Raw genomic sequence first — 21,456 nt, 5'->3', positions numbered from 1 at the left:
AATTTTTCTATTAGATTGACCTCCAGCACAGGTGTAACAATCCAAATTAATGTGCTTGGTTTATAACTTATAGGTCAGTGTTTGGAGTTTTAACATTCACAGTCCTTACAGTCCTTAGTTTGGGCAGCCAAGTTCCATATGTATACCAGCTATCTTGCTTCATCAATTGTGGCGATGAACTGTTAGATGTAATCCTCCTGAGCACCATAAGGTTGAAACGGAAACTAAGTATCCATTGCTATTTCAGCCTCAAGACCATGGATCAGGAAAAATGGCATGAAACCTGTGGTGTCCTATGATTTGCTGTGTAGTTTGTGAAAATCACAAGCATCATCATACCTGAACATCTATCTTCAATGTCAACATACATAAAGAGAATATCTGCCAATGGCTTGAAATACTTTTCCACAAACATCAATCATTACACATGGTGCTCTATGCTTCAAAATTAGCCCTTCTACAAGGATTCTGACAATTTCTGGAGCTTTGGCACTCTTGATGACAGTAGTGGTTGATGTAGTCAGCGCACACTATTAGCCATTTATACCCATTTGTCAACTTTGAAAACCACTCCAAGAATTCAGTTTCATTCCAGTGAAAAGGAACAACTACAAGAGGATTTGGTATCAGATGTCCTGGGGGCAACTGAGACACATGCTTCCACTGTTGACAATAAAGTGGCTTACTTAATGTCAGACAGATTGGTGGAGACCTGGTCAATGATGCCTACTTCTGATTCTGTCAAGGATATTTGCAAATCTGAGATGACATGATGGAGTATCGACAAAAATACTTCACTATGGTGGGCCACAAAGGAGTTTTGATGACAAGCAAACATTTCCATCCCAATGGATCCTAATTCCATTTATACCACGTTCCATCTAAGAATCTGAATTCTCCTGTGACAGTTTCTTCCTTCATTAAGGCATCTGTGGACTTCAGGAATGCTGCATATTCATTTTGTTTGGCTGCAATGTTTGTCAGTGCAATAATGAGTGGGTTATCATCAACACCAGGAGATACTGTGAAGGGCAGTCGATATCCATGTGTTTATGCCCATTTCTGTATACAACTGTGATTACGTATTCCTGAAGCTTTAGTGCACATCTTGCTAATTGTCCTGTGGATCCTTCATCCTTGTCAGCCACCATAAAAAATGGTTCAAATGGCTCTGAGCACTATGGGACTTAACATCTGTTGTCATCAGTCCCCTAGAACTTTAGAACTACTTAAACCTAACTAACCTAAGGACATCACACACATCCACGCCCGAGGCAGGATTCGAACCTGCGACCGTAGCGGTCACGCGGTTCCAGACTGAAGCGCCTTTAACCGCACGGCCACACTGGCCGGCAGCCACCATAAAGAAGGGTGCTCAGTCAGAACACTGAATGGTCTACCATATAAATAGGGGCAGAACTTACTGATTGCCAAAACAACAGAAAGACACTATTTCTCAGTCAGAGTAATTCTTCTTGGAACTGGAGAGTACTCTTTCAGCACTGCATTAGAATTGTACCTTGCCCATGATCACTTAAATCATTGTGTAGTTCCATCTCTGTATTCACATAAAAAGGGACAGGACTTGGGAAGATTTCAGCATCTCCTCAACCATAAAGAAAATCTTTCTTGCTCCTTGCTTCAAGAATATTTGCCTTCTCTCTGTAGCAGTTCTTGTAGTGGCTATGCCATACAACTGAAATAATTTATGAAGCAACAGTAGTAGCACATTGGAAGAAAGCCTCCAACATCACTAATATTCTGAGGAGTTCGAAAATCTGTTACCGCTCTTACTTTTTTCGATAAAGAGGAATTTCATTTTTATTAACTAGGTGCACAAAGATTTTTATTTCTTGGGTGACAAAGAGGCACATTCTCAGATTCATATGAAGCAGTTCCATTTACACATTTCAGCGCAGTTGTCAAGATGCTTAGATACTCTTGAAATATTTCGGAAAGCAACATCTTCGTCCTGGTAACAATGACATAATACATTTAGACACCAAAATGGGTTGTCCATCATGCTCTCAAAGATGGCTTGGGTGTTGCACAGATCAAATGGCCCATCTCTGAACTCAGAGTCAGTCAGGTACTATGAAACCAGTCACTTCTTGATCAGTCTCATCAACCTCAATTTGCCAGTAGCTAATCTCCATATCTATAGTGAAGAAATACACACACCAAAAGAAAGTTTTGCATCAGCCCGGTTCCCAGAACTCCTGAAGACTGTGGATATTGTATCAAAGACGCAGTCCCTTTGACTGTTCAAAGATGTCACTAAACCCGCCCAAAGATGTAAACAATCATGCGTGAGCAGCGCCTATTAGACAAAGGAGGTCCGACAGCTGATCACTTCTAGTCATTCCAGCAGGAAGGAGGTACACAGCTCGTGTTGTCTGTAGCTCATCCATGCCTAGCCAGTCAATACCGCGGTTTGATCGCGTCCACATTGTTACTTTGTGCCACAAAGGGCTCTCACCAAGGTAAGTGTCCACGTGTCTGAGTGAACTAAAGCGATGTTGTTCAAATATGGAGGAGGTACAGGGAGATAGGAACTGTCAATGACATGCCTCGCTCAGACCGCCCAAGGGCTACTACTGCAGTGGATGACCGCTACCTATGGATCATGGCTCGGAGGAACCCTGACAGCAATGCCACCATGTTGAATAATGCTTTTTGTGCAGCCACAGGAAGTCGTGTTATGACTCAAACTGTGCGCAATAGGCTGCATGATGCACAACTTGACTCCCCATGTCCCTGGCGAGGTCCATCTTTGCAACCATGACACCATGCAGTCACGCAGTGTGGTACAGATGGACCCAACAACATCCCGAATGGACCGCTCAGGATTGGCATCACATTCTTCTCACCGATGAGTGTTGCATTTGCCATTAGACAATCATTTTGGAGACAGGCAACCCGGTCAGGCTGAATGCCTTATACACACTGTCCAGCAAGTGCAGCAAGGTGAAAGTTCCATGCTGTTTTGGTGTGGCATTATGTGGGGCCAAGGTATGCCGCTGGTGGCCATGGAAGTCGCCGTAACAGCTGTATGATATGTGAATGCCATCCTCCAACCGATAGGGCAACCATATCGGCAGCATATTGGCGAGGCATTCATCTTTATCGACGACAATTTGCGCCCCCATTTTGCTCATCTTGTGAATGACTTCCTTCAGGATAATGACATTGCTCGACTAGAGTAGCCGTGTGTACAGCAATCTGGACCACCAACTCTGAAGGACTCACTGTATGGTGGTACAACATTCAATGTGTGGTTTTCATGAGGAATAAGAAGGGCAGAAATGATGTGGTATGTTGATCTCTATTCCAATTTTCTTTACAGGTTCCGGAACTCTCGGAATCGATGTGATACAAAACTTTCTGATGTGTGTACTTTGCAACCTTCAGTGCAGTGCAGCCATCAGTGCAGTGCAGCCGTCAGTGCAGTGCTACCCAGCAGCCATAGGGAGGCTGTTACACACACACCTCCAAGGCGATCTGTTTCACAGCGAGAGCTTTAATGATTGAAGCAGAAGCTTCTCTTAAGCTGTGTGCTGTATATTGAACTGCAAATTCGCCGTGCTTGTTGCTTTTAGGAGAAAACTGCTGTGTTTTTGCTGTTCTGACAACACCATAAATTGTCAGTGTTACATTAGTATGCAGCATGGGAGGTACCAACCGCAAAAAGCCAAAGAAGACTATAATATGGCCGGAGATGTCCACCACTCAAAAACCAGAGGAGGCAGGGTGAGAGAAGACAACAGTGAGGAGAAGGAGGAGGAGGAGGAGGAGGAGGAGGAAGAGGAGGAGGAGGAGGAGAAGAGGTAATATCTGCTGGAGTATTTGGTGTTCATCTGTTATACTGGAAACAACTGAATAAAGACCTACCATGAACTGACTGATTAACTTCAATAATGTCCCAAGGTCACACCAATGGATAATGATATAGAGACCTGGACATTCACTATGAATGACCAGGATACAGTGAGGAAGATTATGATGGACTACCGTATTGAAGAACCAATTAGAACAGCACTTCAGAAGAAAACACCACCATTTATGGATCTGCTACATGATCTACCATGGACGTTCGATGTAGAATCAGTGTGTCACGCACTGCTGAACTGCAGATTTGCTGCCATGGTGAAACTACATAACTGAACAAACAAGAACAGACCACCATCATTTGTTCTCGCTGTAGATCCATCACAAGAAGCGAGTGTCAAGAAGGCTAAAGAAATCTTCAAGGTGAAGAACCTCGTGGGATTTGACACCAAGATCGAGCCTCTCCCAGCAGGATTTGACATTAGACACAATGTTGTAAGTGTCAAAAGCAAGGACATGTGGCAAAATATTGTTACAATTAAGCAAAATGCATTAGGTGTGCTGGCAGTCACGACAGTTGTAACTGTACACAGAGAGAAGAAAAGCCAACATGTGTTCACTGTGGGGGGTCACACATTGTGAGCTGATGTGGCTGCAAAGCCTTCAAAAGTCCACAATAATGCTGGTGAAAAGAAACAAACAAATTCAGAAGAAATTGCTAAGAAGAAGAGGCAGTGAAGAAGGCATAGGAAACGCACAACATTAACTCCAGAGAAGACAGTGCACTGGAAGCAGCCCATCAACCCTGTAGCCAGCTGGCACCCCCCCCCCCCCTTTCTCCACTAGTGACAGTGGAAGGGGAGGCCAGCCCCCAGTGTGGAGTCAGGGCAGACAGCACTGAGACACAAAGGAGATAAAGCTGCTGCAGTGACAGCAGGTAGCCCAACCTGGAGTGGAGCTACTGGTTAGGATCGAAGCACTTGCCGATGCAGAAATGACGAGACTCTACAGCTAGCTTGAGAAGAGATTTTTGAACAGGACTGAAGTGGCAATTCATGCCACAGTGAAGGCTTTGAAACAGCGCAGAAGTGCACTACCAGTCCGAGCCTAGGTTTTAGCAGAGGTTTTCCTTTGGCTGTGAGGCAAATGCCGAGACTTCCATTTCTTCCTCCAGCCAACAAAGGGTGTCCTCACAAAATATAAAATAAATTGTGTCCCCCACAGATGTACCAAATATTCTCTGGCCCAAACTACATTATTTTGAAAACAGGCCCAACATCCCTATCAGAAATGGAATGAAGATAATAAAAAAAAGACAGTCCAAAGTGTCAAATTCCTGACAATAGGTATATATTTTTGGTAATCAATACATAAATGCCACATGCCATCTTTCTTCATCACGAACCTTCTGACAGCCAAATAATGTCTTGCAGAATTTTCTCCACTTCCATCTGATTTATTCATCATTCAACTGGAGCCACCATACCGAAGTACTGACTTAAAAGGGGTATGATACCCAGTGTTGCAAATTGTGTTTCACATTAGGTTGTTTCTTTGGTATTGCCTGTACTCCAGACCTGAATAGGTGCAGAATGGTCGATGTTGTTTCTTAGTCATTCTGGGACCTATTGGCAGCTCATAGTAGAAAATACCTAGGGGTAGTCAGTAGTCGTATGATTCTCCATGAATTCTCCATGAATGACACTGAGTAGACCTATCTGGACTGGTTTGTCTATTGCTACACACATACCCTTCATGGCAGTTGCTGCTGTCCATGGCAACTGGTGACCCAAAGCTCTCGTGGGCGAAGGTTATGACTGTCACTGACATATAGATTTCTTTTGTGAGTCTGAATACCTTTCTGCACTTGACTAGAGCTTCACAGTTTAACTGTGGATCCAGGTTGTCGAGTAGAACTCTTTTCATTGATGATGGCATAAGTATGCTTTTAAAACGCAGACAACTGGCCAGAACAATCATCATTACACGAACATTTTCTAGCAGCTTTCACAATCTGGAGCCGCAGTCTTCTACAGTCCATACCATTTATGATCCCTGCAAGAAGTTCCATCATCAAAGGATAACACTACAGCTACGCATTCTGGAAGAACAGCAAATATCTCAAATATCTTAAGGGTTGTGCCCCATCACAGATAGTTATTCCAGCAAAATAAGTTACTGTTGGTTGGTTGATTGATTGATCAGCGGAAAGGGGGGGGGGGGGGGAGTGCAGCCAAGTCATCGGTCTCATGATATAAGGTGGCAGAAACCAAGGGAGGAACAACACAAATGGCATAGTCCTGTCAAGGGGAAGGGAAAAGGGGCAAACAAAGAGTGGCGGAGGGTACTTTGAGTACCTCTATCGGTTCTCCCTTCTATTCCAGTCTCGTAGTGTTCATGGAAAGAAAGATTGTCAGTATGCCTCTGTGTGGGCTCTAATCTCTCTTATTTTATCCTCATGGACTCTTCGCGAGATATACGTAGGATGGAGCAAGATACTGCTTGACTCCTCAGTGACGGTATGTTTTCGAAACTTCTACAAAATCCCATACCGAGCTAATGAGCGTCTCTCTTGCAGAGTCTTCCACTATAGCAGGGGCGGGCAGGAATCCTGCACGTGTGCAGTGCACTTGCACGCGTGCAGTTAACAGGTATTCTGTGTGCACACAGGGGCAAGCTGGCCACCCGCTTATCTCCCCTCCCCACCATACCTTCTGTCCGCTCCTTCCTGTGCAATTCATTTTGTTTCCTAGCTTGCTTTATTGAATGAAGGAATAAGATTAGTAGGAGCGCTTGAAGGATATCGTGGTTTGAAAGAGTACCTATTACCTACGATACGTTTTATTTAATTATCACAGGTGGAGTGGAACAAAATTTCTACATACAGACAAACGCAAACAGTTACTTAAATTTTCATTTCTGATGTTTGCTCTTAACCGACACTTACTAATTCAGCAAATGGTTTTCCAGTTCTCGCTATATTAAGCGCAATCTTATAACTGTACGTACCGCTGGGCTGTTATTGTTGTCGTCCTGAAAAACTGAAAACAGTGCTCCATAAAATGTTAAATCAGTTAGATGAGAGACATGGGGAAAGAAAGTCGCTGATCTCTCGTGACAACAGCAACTATGACAGATTCATCTAGTATTGTCAGATCGCTCTTCTTAAGCTCAGTCAGTTTCCCCATCCGCTGAGAATCCGACAATAAATTGTACTCGTCCTTCTGAAAATTGTTATAATGGCCTTCAATACCAAACTTCCGCTGACCAGCGAGAATACTGCCACATATGAAACATTTCGAATTTTCACATTTTTGCACAAAGAAAAAATGATTCTCCCATTACTTTTTAAAAGATATCAAATCTCTACTTCTCCGTTTCCTTGTTTCACTCTGCATTTTCCGTTTCTTGAAATACAACGTTCACTACGTAGTGGTCGCTACGCATCAACGTCCGCAGCTTAGCCTGGCACTACACTGCCGCAACCTGCCGGCTGTCGCCACTGCCCCAGTCGACGATTGCACGTGAGCAGCACACGTGCAGCGCTGTGCGCTCATGAGCCGCGTGCAACGTTTGCCCGCCCCTGCACTAGAGTTTATCTATCATCTCCCTAACGCTTTCACGATTACTAAATGATCCTGTAACGAAGCGCGCTGCTCTCCGTTGGATCTTCTCTATCTCTTCTATCAACCTTATCTGGTAGGGACCCCACACCGGTGAGCAGTATTCAAGCAGTGGGCAAACAAGTGTACTGTAACCTACTTCCTTTGCTTTCGGACTGCATTTCCTTAGGGCTCTTCCAATGAATCTCAGTCTGGCATCTGCTTTACCGACGATTAATTTTATATGGTCATTCCATTTTAAATCACTCCTAATGCCTACTCCCAGATAATTTATGGAATTAACTGCTTCCAGTTGCTGACCTGCTATATTGTAGCTAAACGATAAAGGATCTTTATTTCTATGTATTCGCAGCACATTAGAATGAGATTCAATTGCCATTCCCTGCACAATGCGTCAATTTGTTGCAGATCCTCCTGCATTTCAGTACAATTTTCCATTGTCACAACCTCGTGATATACTACAGGATCATCCGCAAAAAGCCTCACTGAACTTCTGATGTTATCGACAAGGTCATTTATGTATATTGTGAATAGCAACGGTCCTACGACACTCCCCTGTGGCACACCTGAAACACTCTTACTTCGGAAGGCTTCTCTCCATTGAGAATGACATGCTGTGTTCTGTTATCTAGGAACTCTTCAATCCAATCACACAATTGGTCCAATAATCCATATGCGCTTACTTTGTTCATCAAACGACTGTGGGGAACTGCACCAAATGCTTTGCGGAAGTTAAGAAACACGGCATCTACCTGGGAACCCGTGCCTATGGCCCTCTGAGTCTCGTGGATGAGTAGCGCGAGCTGGGTTTCACACAATCGTCTTTTTCGAAACCCATCCTGATTCCTACAGAGTAGATTTCTAGTCTCCAGAAAAGTCATTATACTCGAACATAATACGTGTTCCAAAATTGTACAACTGATCGACATTAGAGATATAGGTCTATAGTTCTGCACATCTGTTCGACGTCCCTTCTTGAAAACGGGGATGACCTGTGCCCTTTTCCAATTCTTTGGAACGCTACACTCTTCTAGAGACCTACGGTACACTGCTGCAAGAAGGGGGGTAAGTTCCTTCGCGTACTCTGTGTAAAATCGAACTGGTATCCCATCAGGTCCAGCGGCCTTTCCTCTTTTGAGCGATTTTAATTGTTTTTCTATCCCTCTGTCATCTATTTCGATATCTACCATTTTGTCATCTGTGCAACAATCTAGAGAAGAAACTACAGTGCAGTCTTCCTCTGTGAAACAGCTTTGGAAAAAGACATTTAGTATTTCGGCCTTTAGTCTGTCATCCTCTGTTTCAGTACCATTTTGGTCACAGAGTGTCTGGACATTTTGTTTTGAACCACCTACCGCTTTGACATAAGACCAAAATTTCTTAGGATTTTCTGCCAAGTCAGAACATAGAACTTTACTTTCGAATTCATTGAATGCCTCTCGCATAGTCCTCCTTACACTACATTTCGCTTCGCGTAATTTTTGTTTGTCTGCAAGGCTTTGGCTATGTAACTGATTGTTGTACAACGGTGGCTCTTTTCCACCTCTTACAATCTTGCTTGGCACATACTAATCTAATGCATATTGTATGATGTTTTTGAACTTTATCCACTGATCCTCAACACTATCTGTACTTGAGACTAAACTTTTGTGATGAGCCATCAGGTACTCTGAAATCTACTTTTTTTCACTTTTGCTAAACAGAAAAATCTTCCTACCTTTTTTAATATTTCTATTTATGGCTGAAATCACTGATGCAGTAACCACTTTATGATCACTGATTCCCTGTTCTGCATTAACTGTTTCAAATACAGGGCTATTACAAATGATTGAAGCGATTTCATAAATTCACTGTAGCTCCATTCATTGACATATGATCACGACACACTACAGATACGTAGAAAAACTCATAAAGTTTTGTTCGGCTGAATCCACACTTCAGGTTTCTGCCGTCAGAGCGCTCGAGAGCGCAGTGAGACAAAATGGCGACAGGAGCCGAGAAAGCGTATGTCGTGCTTGAAATGCACTCACATCAGTCAGTCATAACAGTGGAACGACACTTCAGGACAAAGTTCAACAAAGATCCACCAACTGCTAACTCCATTCGGTGATGGTATGCGCAGTTTAAAGCTTCTGGATGCCTCTGTAAGGGGAAATCAACGGGTCGGCCTGCAGTGAGCGAAGAAACGGTTGAACGCGTGCGGGCAAGTTTCACACGTAGCCCGCGGAAAATTGGCTCATGCCACAACTGGAGACCGACAGCGCCGACCTCATCTTTCAACAGGATGGTGCTCCAACGCACTTCCATCATGATGTTTGGCATTTCTTAAACAGGAGATTGGAAAACCGATGGATCGGTCGTGGTGGAGATCATGATCAGCAATTCATGTCATGGCCTCCACGCTCTCCCGACTTAACCCCATGTGATTTCTTTCTGTGGGGTTATGTGAAAGATTCAGTGTTTAAACCTCCTCTACCAAGAAACGTGCCAGAACTGTGAGCTCGCATCAACGATGCTTTCGAACTCATTGATGGGAACATGCTGCGCCGAGTGTGGGAGGAACTTGATTATCGGCTTGATGTCTGCCGAATCACTAAAGGGGCACATATCGAACATTTGTGAATGCCTAAAAAAACTTTTTGAGTTTTTGTATGTGTGTGCAAAGTATTTTGAAAATATCTCAAATAATAAAGTTATTGTAGAGCTGTGAAATCGCTTCAGTCATTTGTAATAACCCTGTAGTTCTGGTCTGTTTGTCACCAGAAGGTCTAATATGTTATCGCCATGAGTTGGTTCTCTGTTTAACTGCTCAAGGTAGTTTTCAGATAATGCACTTAAAAAAGTTTCACTGGATTCTTTGTCCCTGCCATCCGTTATAAACGTTTCAGTCTCCCAGTCTATATCTGGTAAATTTAAAATCTCCACCCATAACTATAACATGGTCGGGAAATCTACTCGAAATATTTTCCAAATTATCCTTCAGGTGCTCTGCCACAACAGCTGCTGAGCCAGGGGGCCTACAGAGACATCCTATTACCATGTTTGAGCCTGCATTAATCATGACCTTCACCCAAATTATTTCACATTTCGGATCTCCATCAATTTCCTTCGATACTATTGCACTTTCTATCGCTATAAACATGCCTCCCCCTTCACTGACCAGCCTGTCTCTGCGGTATACATTCCAATCTGAGTTTTAGAATTTCATTACTGTTTGCATCTGGTTTCAGCCAACTTCCTGTCCCTAGTACTATGTGGGTATTGTGACCCTTTATTAATGAGAGCAGTTCTGGGACCTTTCTATAGATGCTCCTGCAGTTTACTGTTACCACATTAATATTGTTATTCCCTGTTGCGTTTTGCCTACAACAACCTTGTCACATCTCGGGAGGCATCTTGTCAGGCCTAGGGAGGGAATTTTCTAACCTAAAAAGCCACATGTGCACCCCACACTATGCTACCCTTGTAGCCGCTTCCTGCGTGTAGTGCATGCCAGACCTATTCAGGGGGACCCTACATTTCTCCACCCATAGCGGAGGTCGAGAAATTTGCACTCCAGATCTCCGCAGAATCATCTGAGCCTCTAGTTTAAGCCTTCCACTCGGCTCCAAACCAGAGGACCGCAATCGGTTCTGGAAATGATACTACAAATAGTTAGCTCAGATTCCACCTCGCAAGCGAGGCTTTCCGCCTTCACCAACTCCGCCAACCGCCTGTATGAACTGAGGATGACCTCTGAACCAAGACAGCAGGAGTCATTGGTGCCGACATGAGTAACAATTTGCAGTCGGGTGCACCCAGTGCTCTCTATCGCCGCCGGCAGGGCCTCCTCCACATCTCAGATAAGACCCCCCAGCAAGCAGACAGAATGAACACTGGCCTTCTTCCCCAAACTTTCAGCTATTTCTCTAAGGGGTTCCATCACCCGCCTACCACTGGAGCTCCCAATCACTAATAACCCCCCCCCCCCCCGTGTGCCTGCTTGGACCTTGCTGAAGGAGCGGCCATATGTCCACTCACAGACAGATCGGGCGATGCCATGAGGCCAGCCTCCACACACTGACCCTCCGTCTCATGTGACGCGGACGCCACTGAACCCGTTACTCCCCTTGGGGAGAGGGTGGCCCAACCGCGACCGGTACCCACGAAGATGTCTTGACAGAAGGGACCGTGGGTGAAGATGTAACACCTGGGGTGTACCATGTGATGCACCAGACTCCCCACTGCCACTACACTCTGAGGCAGCAGTCTGAAGACAGCTGACCACGGCCATCAACACGTTCAGCTGTTCGCAAACAGAGGCCAGCTCCTCCTGCGTCTGTACACAGCAGTCACACATCCTATCCATCCTAAGAAATCAACAATTTACTGTAGAGAGTTAAGTAATCAACTTTTAACCAGACTGCTAATTCACTAAAGGCGGCTGATAGCTGACCAAACTGTGGTTACTAGACACTTTTTGTTGGAAACAATGAAACTAAGCACTACCTGTGTCTCAACTGTATTCAAAACAAACACGAAATCTATGGAACACTATAACTAGTACTCAAAAATTAAAGCTTCCTAAAAGCAAAAACACACGGAAAAAGAAGTGACTAGTAAGAAAAACACAGTTAATACTTAAATTTACGTAGCTCGCTGTACAGCAGATGTGAAACCGACGGCAGTTACGACGACACTGACACATCTGGGACAAGAAGTTAGGAAGGCGTATTCAGTGCCAAGAGCCAAAAGGCGAGGGCAGTCTAGCAAAATATGGATCACCATGAGGGGGGTCTCACTACTACAATGGGTGGGCCTCATTGTGGAGTAAAAACCATGGGTCAACCTAGTATGGCCAATACAAAGACAGCAGAGGATGGTAGACTTCTATCAGGAGAGGCAGAGGGAAGAATGCCACATGGTGGGAATCTCTTTGATTACACGAAGTTTAACAGACAGGATCTAGCCACTCAAGACTTGTCCCACAATTGAGCGAAAAGGGATTTGATGTAAAGCCTCAAATCTTCCTCCAGAGGGGAGACAGAGATCCGGGGGTATGAACACCATTCTCCTAGGTCTACGGGGTATGAACACCATTCTCCTAGGTCTATGGGGTATGAACACCATTCTCCTAGGTCTACAGAAGGCTGAAAATAAGGCAATAGGACTCTGAATGACTGGTGGGACATGAGTTTGCAAATAAAAATTGGGAGGAGTCCCCAAAGACTCCATTCGTGGAGCATAACGAGGATGTGATGGTGCCAAGCTGTGTCATAGGCCTTACAAAGATCAAAAAGAACTGTGAAAAGATGGCGCCGCTGAGAAGAGATCTGATGAATTACGGTTTCCAATCAAAGCAGATGATTGATCAGAGACAGTCCCTCCCAAAAGCCGCACCTTAAAGGAGACGAACAGGAACCACTGAAAAGGGAAAATACCTTGGCAACAAATACAGTTGAATATCTGGAAGAGATATTGTTGCTGTGGAGGATTGAGGTGTTGAAGCAATTGGTTATGGATGAAATCATGCCCAAGGGCTGAATTGTGGGAAGAAGAGATGTCCAGAAGAAGTTCCCATTAGTAAAAAGTTCACTGTAGGATTCCACGTGACAAGGAGTGCAACGTAAGTGGGAAGCTCCAGCCTGCTGTTTCCTGATGAGGAAGGAGACTCTATAGGAGACTGAGACTGATGCCACCACAAAATGGGTTGCATGGTGTTCTGTGAGAACTGACAGAGCTGTACAAGGGCCACTAGGAAGGGCAAGGCTTGGAATGTAAGACTGCCACACAGAACCCTGGAGTGTGTAGCGAGGAGCCCACACCCATGACGAAGGGACAGATGAACCTAAGGAGGAGACAATGCAGTCCCAACACCCCCACTTGCTCTGTTTTAGTAACAGGCTTTGATGCGAAGATGTTGAAAGGCAATAGACCAGATGAGTGCCACCTAAGATGTTGCAAGGCATGACAAAGATCACAGATGGCGGCAGCAATGGCTGTACTCAACTGCGGAACTGGCCAGTGGTGAACCATGCCTGTCGAGTGGGGAAAGGCAATGCCGGCAGCACAAATTATCTTACTGGATGGATCATGAATGACTTCATCAATACAACCTAAGAAAGCAGGTGTGAACACGACCTGGGAAGTACACAGAGGCCAATCAGCACGATAGAAAGCCCATTGGGGTAACTTGGCCATTGGAATGGAGAATCAATGGAATGTGGTCAATATCACAGAGGTCATCTGTGGTGACCAGTGCAAGGAAGGAAGAAGGGGAGGGGAGGCAATCGAAAGAGCAATAGTAAAAAAAAGTGCCACACATGGCACTAAAATGAGTAGGGGAACCATCATTAAGAAGGCACAGGTTGTGCTCTACGATAAATTGGTCAATGAGGAGCCACTGTGTAGATGAAAAAGCACTGTCCTACGAAGGGTCATGGGCATTCAAATTCCCAAGGAGGAGGAAGGGAGGGAGGGGGAAGTTGCGGAAGGAGAGCAGTTAAGGCAGCAGATGTAGGCAGCAGGTCAGGAGAGAGATAGTAAGCCCGTCAAATTTCTGACGAGTCTCAGTTCTCCTCATACTCTTGTATCTTCTTTTCTTTCTTGTAAGCCAGGCAATCTGGTGAGTATGGAGAATGATAGTCATGACAATTACACACATATGTGGTGGAAAACAGGGGCTCCCCTCATGGAGTGGGTGTCCATATTCTCTGCATAGAGGGTCGGCCATACAGTGGGAAGACATGTGCCCAAAATGGAAGCACCAAAAATACTTCATGGATGGTGGGACATATGGCTTAGCGTCACAATGGTAACGCATAATCTTGATCTTCTCTGGGAGGGTATCTCCCTCAAAAGACAGAATAAAGGCGCCAGCATCAGTGGGACTGTCCATACACCTTTCTGAAAATAATGAACAAAATGACCACTCAGTCATTATAGACTGGCCTGGAATTGTTCTTCAGTTTGAAGGATGAGGTCCCCATGAAAAATGACTCACTGGACCATATTCATAGACTGGTGAGGTGTAATGGACACCGGGATGTCACCAAGATGACCACAAGCAAGAACAGCTGCAGATTTGGTGGCATAAGAAGTTTTAATCAACAGGAAACTCAACTGCATCTTACTGAGAGACTCCACTTTGTCAATCTTGTATTCAATATTTTCCACAAAAAAATAATGGTTTGGTGGCAGTGTGTTGTCAATGCTAGTGCAGACCAAGTAGCAGGTAAAGTATTTCCTCCCAAGCCGGTGAGCCTGGCCCCCTTCTCCCAGGGTGTAGCAAGGGAAGGGAAAGCCGCAGGGTCACAAGAAGCAGCATTAAATAATCCATTGCCAACCAAAGAGATGGTTGTAGAAGAGCAGTCAGTTCATATGCAGAGCATCTGCCCCGATACCACCGACCGAGACACAGCAAGCGCCGTCTTGCATGACAGCCACTGCCAGGAGTTCCCTTGCTTCAGTACAACACACAGCCACCCCTATGCATACATGGGGAAGGAACAGCTCATTATCAGAAGTGTGATCTCTGTGTTGTCAGGGGGTTCAGCCAGATGGGTACATAATAGCCCCGCCACATGGGCTGGTTGCATGTGCTGGTGACATGGGCTACAGAGGGGTATCAACACTGTAGACGTCAGTGAGTTCTTCCCCAAATGGCTCACACTATGGAGAGAAATTTTAGAAGTGAAGGCCAAACTCCAAATGATGACCAAAATGCCAAAAAGGAAGGATGAAAACAAAAAAGTAAGGGGAACAAAAACCAGAAGGAATACAAGAACTCAGTTGGATAGCAGAGCCGACGTAAGTAACAACACAGTGAGAGGCAAGCAAGGAGCAGAGAGGAAGGAGTGAGGACAGGAAGGGAGGCAGGGAGGGAGACGAAAATGCAGCCCAAGAAGGAAGAATGGACCACAATACCTCATGTGCGCCAAGCACGAACTCATGAAAGACCCATGAGGCCCCTGGGGGGTACTGTCAGACACATTTTCCATTTGCATGATGGCTTTTGTATTTTCAGTTGGTGATGAAAGTCCTCAATATCACACAAAATTATACCCCAGAATTAACTATTGCTTGCATAGGTGGACTGTCAATAATGTGCGATTTCCCAACATCTTGCCACCTGACATTCATGGAGAATTTTCATCTGTGACAACCTCACCTAGACAGATAGTAGCCTGACACAGCTTTCCCAATTTTGGCAGCTGGGAACAGCTGGAACCTCATTATGATGGCCCAACTACTTCACACAGAATCCAGAATCTATACTCGGTTCATCATAAGAATAAACCTGATGTAAACAAACACAAATGCGATGATTGGTCAAAATCTGTAGCGCACCTACACTGGTGCTGCTATGCTCTTGAAAGGAGGTTACACTTTCACATTAAATATATTACTACTAAGCTGCATTAAATGAAACTTTAAGATATTCAAATGTATTAACAGCCATCAATGTTCTTCTTAATCATGCTTTAGCTATGTAGTTTTTATTTCAAAAATCGTGTACAGTCACAGCCTCTGCATTGTTGTGCTCTGATTGTTGCACTGTTAATATAGCAGTATGAAAATGGTTGAGGCTGCTCCCTGTTCCGTAGTGAAACCCGCGTGTGGAACATGGTTAAAAAGTACCAAGAAATAGGTTATTCTTAATGTTCATCATAATTTCACAGAGATAAACAACTTTGAAGTTTTCTGAGGGACTGTATTAGACACAACTGAGACAAGCGCATATTCACTATAAATCAGAATTGGTAGCGTGGTGACTTGACAACTGATTGCAATTTATGGTTTCGTGGTTGAAGCCTCGCCTATGTCAATTTTTTTTTCTTGTTCAATTTCAAATACCTACATATCGTAAATGTAAAATTCATCATGTTTTATGCCACACATGTACATATGTGTTATAGAAACATGATAAACAATCATCTTCACATCATCGAGCACTCCATACCAATGTTGTATTTTTACATTTGCCACTGTACCATTACAATGTGAACCTAAGAGAACTGATCTGGAGCCAAGTTAAAGGATTTGGCAAGAGAAATAACATGACCATTAAGCTGCCAGACATACTGGAACTAACGCACACAGCTTTTTCACACGTTGTTGTCGAACGCTAGGGGGCTATAGAAAGGCACGTCACAAAAGAGGAGGAGAAAATGTGGCGCATGGGTGGCTTCATGGATTATGTTGCTGATCGACTCATTATCAATGGAGCACATGTCAGTTCCAGAGCTGAAATGCATTTCTCAGATTCGGATAAGGAAAGAGCTAAGAGATTACCAGATGACTGACTGTAATTAATACCTTCAGTGCCTTCAGTATTCAACAGCACACTGAAATCCCTGCAGTATGCTTTTGCATCACACATGGCTCATTGAGAAAAATTACCCTGTGCTTAAGTTAGGAATTTTCATCACTCTGGTTTGTAATCAGTCAGGGGACAACGAGAGCATTTTATGCTTTCCGTCTGATCATTTAACAAGCACACGGTAGTGCTAGAGTTTTGCCGAATACTATTTCATTCTCTTTAAAAGTTAAATAACATTTGAAGCTATACTGTTTCTTTGCCTGTCCCTTTTTACGTCTGAACTGCAACTGCTCACATCATTGCAGGTTGGGTGGACTGCTGGTTGGTCATGGCTGTCCAAGTTTAATGCACCAGTAAAGCTGTTGTCCCACACATTACGCTCAGTCTGTGTGTGTGACAAGGCATAAAATGTATCCTTATGATTGTACTTGACTGTATTGGTCACAGCTTGGCTTCCACTCCACATGAAATCCAACAAGATTCAAGCAAATGCAGAAGAATACATGGCTTAATGTTTACATTAAGTTTATTCTTATGGTGAACAGAGTATAGTACCAGTTATGAGAGTGAGGTCACATACAAACTAACACTTCAGACTGAAAACATGGTTATTGAGTGCACATGATGATGATGGAATTGTTTGGATATACAAAACTGAGATCTTTAGTGCCCATAGCACAATCAGACAAAACAGCTGCCATTACAATGGCTAAACAGATTAAAATAACTCTTAACATTTTCCTTAAAGTTCAAAATGTTTCTTATGTATATTATTCTCCCACAGCTGAACGGCATTCTGACTCGACAGCAAGACAGCCCTCAGGGGAACGACACATTGGATCACACTATGTTTCCTACAGGCCTAATTGGTCTGCTTGTTCACAGATTTCTACATGACCTGGTATCCAGCACAACAATCTCTGCTTCCCTTGCTGTTGAAGTAGAGCAGTTTCCCCTGTATTGATGAGATTATTTCCTCTGTTGGGTAAATTTATTGCAATGCTTGTAGAGCTCAATGGCACTTAGAGCAGACGATTTATTCTGTTTAGTTATTTCTTTATTTATCTGCTTAAACAGCTCACTCTAATGCCTCCAGGAGTACATACAGTTCAACACTAATAACTAAACTGGTTGGGAAGTAGAAACCCAAAGACACAGTCATAGAAGACTGTCTTTCGAAGGATATACCTTGTTTCATGTCATTTGTAAATGCTATTGTAAAATTGCAGTGCTTATATAAAATATTGTAAAAACAGACATAAAAAATTATATTTTGAGTGCATTCTTTCTTGAACAGTAATTCTAAAACATTTCTGGGCCTATTAAGAAGACTGGTTTTTTACTCCAACCTTGGCATAATATATAAATATCTAACACTCCAGTTTCCAAAAGGTAAGCCTTTGCAGTAGCCAAAAGGGCCTAATTACTCTCTCAATGGTGTTAACGTGTATATGTTAAGACTGGCAAGCAATGGAGCAACATGCAGATGACAGGAAATAGAAAATACTTTGCATACTTGTCACACGACAAGCCTGCTGCTTCCTCCTCAGAAGGCAGCTGCATAGGAGGCTGATGCCATCGCAAAATAGGTCACAAGGTGTTCTGCAAGAACTTATGGATCTGTACAAAGGCTAACAGAAAGGGCAAGGCCCTGAATGAAATATTCCACAGACAACCTTGGAGGGTGCGGAGCATAGACCACATCTGTGGCAAAGGGACACAAGAACCTAGAGAGGAGACAAAGTGTTCCCAACACACCTGGTTCCTCTACATGATTACGTAATAGGCTTTGGCAGGAAGATATTTAAAGGTAATAAGACTAATAGAGGATGGGTGCCACTTACGATGTTGCAAGGCACGACGATGATCAAAGATAGCCACGGCAATTGCTGTGCCCCACCATGGAATTGACCAACTGTGAATGGGGCCTGTCAAGCGAGAAGCGGCAATGCCAGCACCACTGGTTATCTTATCAGATACATTGCGGACCACTTCATGAACACAAACTGACAAAGGAGGAGGAAACATGACCTGAGAGGTATATAAAGAGGCCAATCAGCACAATGGAAAGCCCAGCAGGTAACCAGGCCATTGGGAGGTGGGAAGGGAAAGAGAGAATGAACGGGAAGTGGTCACTATCACAGACTTCATTCTGTGGTGACCAGTGTAAAGAAGGAAGAAGGGGAGGAGAAGAGAGCGAAAGATCAATGGCATAGAAAGTGCCATATGCGGCACTAAGATGAGTAGGGGAACCATCATTAAGAAGGCACAGGTTGTGCGCTACAAAAAATTGGAAAATTAGAAGCCACTGTGTAAATGAAAAAGCATGGTCCCACAAAGGGTTGTGAGCATAAAAATCCCTGAGGAGGAGGAAGTTGCTGAAGGAGAGCAGTTAGGGCAGCAGGCTTTTGCCAGATCTGGAACTGAAACAGTCAGTGAGCTTGGGGTGCACAGCCTCTTTGTGCCACGGTCGAGTTGTGGTAGCAGGCCTCCGGCCTGAGAGACACCAGCAGGAGGGGCCCCAGAGGGAGCCCAATCGCCGGTAGTTGCCGGAAGAAGGGGGGCACCCCAGGCATGGGAACTGCAGGGGAGGGGGAGAGGAGAGAGAGATGGGACTGGTGTAAGGAAGAGGGAGGAGCGGCAAGGGAAGTAACAGGGGGAAAGTAGATGTCATCGACACAGGATGAAGTCTGTCAAATTTCTGATGAGCCTCAGTTCTCCAGGGACTCATACTCTTTTATCTTCTTTTCTTTCTTGTAAGCCAAACAATCTGGTGAGGGTGGAGAATGACAGTCATGACAATTAACACATATGCATGGTAGATCACAGGGGCTCCCCTCAGAGTGGGTGTACATTCACCGCATAGAGGGTTCGTCGTACACATCAGGAAGACATGTACCCAAAACTCAATCACTGAAAGCAGTTCACGGGTGGCGAGACATATCAATTCATGTCAAACTGTTAACACATAACCTCGACCATCTGTGGAAGGGTATCTTCCTCAAAAGACAGAATAAAGGTACCGGTACTGGTGTGATTTTGCTTACAACCTTTCTGAACATGCCAAACAAAATAAACTCCCCATCATTGCAGATTGACCACGAGTTCCTCATAAATTTGAAGGATGAAGTTCCTATGAAAAATGACCCACTGGGTCACGTTCAAAGACTGGTAATGTGTAATGGACACCGGGATGTTGCCATGGTGATCACATGCAACAACACTCGCACACTGGGTGGCATAAGAAGTTTATTGCACAGGGAACTCAACTGCATCTTACTGAGAGACTCCAATTCATCAATCTTGTCTTCGTTATTTTTCACAAACAATAATGGCTTGGTGGCAGTGAACAATTCCTTGTCAGTGCTAGTGCAGACTATGTAGCAGGTAAACTATTTCACTCCAAGCCAGTAAGCCTGGCCCTGCTCCCACGGTGTAGCCACGGAGGTAAGGCTGCTTAGTCAGAAGAAGCAGCATTAAATGATCCATTACCAATCGAAGAGCCGGCTGTAGAACAGCACCAAATGTTTTGGAGCTTACTACATTTCACATGCAAAGCATCTGCCCTGATACCACCCACTCTGATTAGGGGCTCTTCCCATGGGCGCCACCTAGCCACAGCAAGTGCCGCCTTGCACATCGGGTGACCATTGCTGGGAGTTACGGTGCTCCAGAACGACAAGCAACCACCCCTACACAAACATGGTGAAGTAACAGCTCAGTACCAGAAGTGCAATCCCCGTGTTGTCAGGGGGCTCAGCCAGATTGAGGCATAACAGCCCCACCACAGGGACTGGCTACATGTGCTGGTGACCTGGCAGTGGGGAAGGGGGCCTACAGCCTACAGCGAAGAAGGAAGATGGGAAGGGGGGAGGGGAGGGAATGCATGTTGTAGATGCCAGGGAGTTCTCCCCCAAATGGCTCACATTATGGAGAGAAAATTTAGAAGTGGAGGTCAAACCCCAAAGGTGGACCAAAAATGCCAAAATGGAGGGATGAAAGAGTAAAGACAAGTGGAACAAAACTGCAAGGAATACAGAAAACCGGGCGAATATGCAGGTTAACATCAGTAGGAACACCGAGAGAGGTGAAGGAGGGATAAGCAGGGAAGGAGCGAGGATTGGGGAGGGAGGGGCACGGGGAAAGAAATGCAGCCCGGGAACGAAGAATGGGTTGCAATAGCTCTGGGCCCTGTGGGCACAATGCACGAACTCAGGAAAGAACCGTCAGCCCCCAGAAGGGGGTCAATCCAAACAAATTAAAAACAGCGTGTGAATGGTTCAAAATGACACCTACAAATTTTTCAGTCAATAAAACCTAAAACTGATTTTGGGGGTGGTGGTGCTACTTTCCTCAGAATCTGGTGGGTTACGTCAATATTGCAGCTACACATTACATTCCGCAGGCACAGGGAAAATACTTGCTGAAGTATGCTGTCACTTTACAGTTATAAGTGACTGGCAGTAATGACCAGCCAGTCCCTAATTCAGGGTCTCAAGGATTGCTATTTCTGGCCCAGTTTCTTGGGGACAACCTCCTGAATTTGGTAACTGAAAGTATGAATTAGCAATGTAACAAAATGTCCCCATTTTTTCTGTGAAGTAGAAACCTATCTTCCTAAAATATGTGTGAAATAAAATATAAATATCATGCAAGCAAACAAACCAAGTGTGTCACTGCTGTTTATTACAGATTTCTCATAAG

The 21,456-nt window shown here is 44.4% G+C and overlaps 1 protein-coding gene across 1 annotated transcript in view; it reads right to left on the bottom strand.

Annotated features, from left to right (window-relative positions):
• Positions 1 to 21,456, bottom strand: part of LOC126184362 (vacuolar protein sorting-associated protein 26B-like) — a 41,927-nt gene that overhangs the window by 1,595 nt on the left and 18,876 nt on the right. The gene's annotated exons all lie outside the window — the stretch shown is intronic.

Source organism: Schistocerca cancellata, chromosome 4, assembly GCF_023864275.1.
Source record: "Schistocerca cancellata isolate TAMUIC-IGC-003103 chromosome 4, iqSchCanc2.1, whole genome shotgun sequence".
Classification (NCBI taxonomy): Eukaryota; Metazoa; Arthropoda; class Insecta; order Orthoptera; family Acrididae; genus Schistocerca; species Schistocerca cancellata.
Note: the sequence above shows the minus strand (reverse complement) of the source record. Positions and strands in the feature narration are given on the sequence as shown.